Source organism: Alosa sapidissima, chromosome 14 (assembly GCF_018492685.1).
Source record: "Alosa sapidissima isolate fAloSap1 chromosome 14, fAloSap1.pri, whole genome shotgun sequence".
In the NCBI taxonomy this organism is placed as follows: Eukaryota; Metazoa; Chordata; class Actinopteri; order Clupeiformes; family Clupeidae; genus Alosa; species Alosa sapidissima.
Genome location: NC_055970.1, coordinates 21,878,826 through 21,883,151, shown reverse-complemented (window position 1 = coordinate 21,883,151; position 4,326 = coordinate 21,878,826). Strand labels below are relative to the sequence as shown.

The following is a 4,326-nucleotide window of genomic DNA, read 5'->3' as shown; positions in this document are numbered from 1 at the left end:
CGTCGCTTTGGCTCACATTGAGGCCCCTATCTCACGAAATGCATGTGGCAACGCTGAGAGCCAGAGAGAAAGCACAGCTGACACAAACAGGCTTTTAACTTATAGATGCAGAGCCTAGTGCAGCCCTTAACTGGAACGTATACTATGTCCCTTTATAAAGTCCCTACACTTGAGCAATTTTGACAACTCTACTAAAAATGAGGAAAAGGATATTAAATCATAATACTCTTGATGCGTACTTCAATTTTTACTCAATTTATTTTAGTATTATCATCTCTGTCGAATCACAATCCTAGAACAATGATTAAATAATAACTAGATGTACCGCAGAGCGGTACACAATATGACCACTGCCCAGTCCAGCACATTTTTTTCCAGAAAAATAAGTCACACTTGTCAACTTGTGTTAATTTCCTACTTTGTTCCTTTTTTGTGTTTGTAATTGAGTGTGTGCAGAGTGTGTGGTTGTTTTTGTGTATATGTGTTTTGTGTGTGTGCATGTGTTTGTGTATGTAGGTGTGTTTGTATTTGTGGGTGCATGTGTGTGTGTGTGTATGTGTGTTTATGTGTTTGTGTGCGTGTTAGTGCGTGTCGTGTGTGTGCATGTATGTGTGTGTGCATGTGTAGTGTGTGTGTGTGTTTGTGTGTGTGTGTGTGTCTGTGTGTGTGTGTGTGTGTGTGTGTGCATGTGTGTGTGTCTTTATGTATGTGTACATAAATAAAGCAAATCAGGGAACCACCTACTCTTTGCGATAAGTGCCATGGGATCTTAAACAACCATGGTGAGTCAGGACCTCAATTTAACATTCATACAAAGGAAAACATCTCCTGCAGTACAGTGTCCCTGTCACTGCAATAGGACATTGGGATTTATATTTGTTTGGTGGCTTTTGGCCACAGGGAAGAGTGCAACCTACTGGCCAGTCACCAACAGCGCTTCCAGCAGGAACCTACTCTTCCAAGGAGGTTTCTTATCCAAGTACTAACAAAGCCTGCTTAGCTTCAGTAATTCAGCAAAGTTAGGGTATCTACTGGTCTGGCTGCTAGCTAAAAACAAAAGGTGAAAGGCATATAGGATTCTAACTGTCTCACTGAATTGCATTATGCACACTCAATTCTCACTGGTATCTGCTAGACAACAAGTACCAAAACATGATTAGTTCATAGATTGTGTGCGTGTACGTGTTTATGTTTGTGTGTGTGTGCGCGCACGTGCATGTGCTTGTGGGTGTGCCTGTGTGTGTGCCTGTGTGTGTGCATGTGCATGCATGCGTACATATGTCTACTGTGTGTGTATGTGTCATACGTATGATTACTGTGAATGTATGTGTGTGTGTCTGTTTATGCACATGTGTGCATATGGAATGGGTTAACATGACCACTGGAGGCCAACATACGCAAAGAATTGATAATCCTAGGCCCTACGGTTCTTAAGATATTCACAGAAAACTCTGTTGGTGTACGGTCACTAAATGTACACATAAATTAATTTATTGTATGGCCCCCCATGAACGGAATTCCACGAAACTTGGCGTGCATTCAGAAGCTGTCATAATGATCCTACACTTCCAATTTCGTGCAGTTTTGACCATGTTAGGTCACAGAGACCTGCGATTAAAACACCTCATTTTTATTTTTTTGTTTTTAACTAGGTGGCGCTATACATGAAATGAGTGGTTATGGAATGGGTTGACATTGCCCCTTAAGATCAACATACAAAAAAACCCTACGGTTCTCGAGATATTCACAGAAAACTGTGTCTGTCCTACCCTCCTTTCGGGGCTCCAGTCCAGCGGGGGGGCTACAGATCAAAATGAAAAACGATGTTTCCATGCTATCCATGTGGGGCTACATGCCCACCATGATTTGTGTACCCCGGTCTTTCAGTGTCCCGGGAATCCTTGACGAAAAATTGGCCATGCGAAAAAGAAAAATGAATAAATAAATAAATAAATCTGACTAAACCTATATGACCGCCGCTTTACTGTGCGGCGGTCATAAAGAATAAACCTGCAGAATTTATCCTGCATGGTGTACAGAATAGTACGGAGCCCCCTGGGTGACATGGGAAAAAAAAACATGGGTTAAATTTTTTTTTTTTAAAAAAGTCATGGGGGAAAAAAACACGACTAAGAAAAAAAACGCAGATTGCGGGATCAAGTAGGAAGCCCAGCAAGTTCCAAAAGTAGAAAAAAACTTTTGCGAGACCCCGCAAAAGTTTTGCTACTGTAGATCTTGCAAATGTTTTGCGGGATCTCGCAAAAGTTTTTTTCTAATTTTGGAACTTGCTGGGCTTCCTACTTGACCCCAATAGGCCCACAAACCACTACCGCCAGATGGCAATCATATCAGAGGGCCGAACGAGCGAACCGGGAGGAACAAAGGTCCGTTAAATTTTGTCAATAATTGCATAGGCCTTTGATCATAATTGTAGCGCCGAGCTTAGTTGCATTGTGATGTTCCTGTATGTTGTGTGTGTGTGTGCGTGTGTGTGTGTGTGTGTGTGTGTGTGTGCGTGTCTGCACGCAGGTGTCTCCCTCTCCCACCCGTGTCATAGGCCTATCCAGAAAACCCACAACACGCAACAGCGATAGAGCAATCATAGTATCATGTTTATGTCACCAGGTGGGGGGCGCCTGTGCGGCCACCTCTTTCACAAACTACTCTGAGGAGCAACCCCAAACCTCCAACTATGTCAGGACACTCAAATGTTTTATAAAAGTTTTTGTTTATTAGAAAAGGTATTTAAAAGAGTCTTATGGTCACAAGAGTGACGTGGTCCTTCAGTAGAATTCCTCTGTGTGGCCACAAGGGGTCTGCAGTCAATCCAGGTTGAACTCTGTTCCGTCGTCAGCAGGTAAGAGGTACTAGTGGACCCGCCACGGCCGCTGTCGTGCCTCGGATTCTCCCCAACTGGCCGGAGGTGTAGTTAGCCCATGAGCCGGTGCCCCTCCTGTTGGTCGCTGCTGTAACAGGGCAGATAATTAGCTGCTAGGTGGTGGTTGGCTTGCCCAGCCTAACAGTCCATGAAGTAAGTCACAGCACAGCACACAGTAACCACAGGTAACTGCACACAACACCTCTCCTGTGTATATTAATCACTGCACAATATATAGCTCACAGCCACCACAAACAGTTGCACACCCCATCTCCCCTCTATATAATAATCACTGCACAATATACATCAGTCACCACAAAAGAGACTACTACGTGGGAGGGCTAGGCTACTAGCTAGTTCAATATGACAGTATCATTCCCAACGAGGACAGAGCAGCAAAGCCGGTGGAGGCCGGAGGGAGGAGTTAAACACTGGAGTTTAGTTAATAGGTTTCAGGAGAGCAAAGTTTCAGTCAAGGCACAAACAATTTCACCGTCGTAGAGAGGGGGGGTTACAGTAGTCCAATCAGAGGGTTTTTTAGTTTCAGTCACTGGACGATCAAAGTTCTTAATAGCCGGAAGAGTTGTTACAGTCATGGGGATGTTTAGTTACGGCACCAGAGGCAACTCTTCGTCACAAGCAGCTAATTAGCAGTGGCAATGATAATTCCTTTACATTATGACCACACACGTAGCAGAAGATAACAGCTCTGTTTCAACTTAAGCCCTGGGTTTCCAACCAGCCCTGGGTCAACTTAACTCTGCGAGGGGTGAACGTTCTCTGTTCTAGAATCTTTGGTTAGTAGGCCCTAATTGTAACCAAAGATTCTAGAGCGCTACGTGCTGTAACAGTTAGACTGCAGTCTAGATCACTGGAAGCATAACCAAAGATCATTGATGCTCCGCTTTAACCCTCTCTGGCATAACCGTCTGAAGTCGTGGGCGATCTTGCAGATCAGCAACTCGGTGGACTTATGACAGCGACAGTTTGATGCTCCGAGAGATTGCAGTTCTTCAACGTAGTTTCAAACGTTAGCATCTAGAAGCTAGTCTGCACAATCCAGACTTCAGGGAAGGCAGATGGCAGCTCGCAGGTCTGCAGCAGCTCGGCGGCCGCGGTAGATCTTTCTCAGAGTATACATCTAGGTCCAGCTGTCCCGAGAAATCTCCTCGACCAGACAGGGAAGGTGTAGCAGAGACAACAATCCTTACTATGGTCCTTTTGTTGTGCATAGGCTACATAATGGGCAAGGCATAGGCCATAGGGCATAAGCTATGCATAGACAGATGCCCAGCAAAGTCCAAAAAAAGAAAAAAGTTTTGCGAGATCCCGCAAAAGTACATCGTTTTTTTTCTTCTTCATGTTTTTTTTCCCTATGACTTTTTTTTTTCAACCCATGTTTTTTTTACCCCCATGTCACCCGGGGGGCTCCGTAGAATAGACATCTA

General features: G+C 44.3%; 1 long non-coding RNA gene across 1 annotated transcript; it reads right to left on the bottom strand.

Moving 5' to 3' along the window:
- Positions 1–2,712: 2,712 nt before the first annotated feature.
- Positions 2,713–3,248, bottom strand: LOC121682074. Its single transcript, XR_006022417.1, has 2 exons — positions 3,193–3,248; positions 2,713–2,963 (listed from the first exon to the last, which is right to left on the bottom strand). It is a non-coding gene; the product is annotated as an uncharacterized LOC121682074 (long non-coding RNA).
- Positions 3,249–4,326: the final 1,078 nt, after the last annotated feature.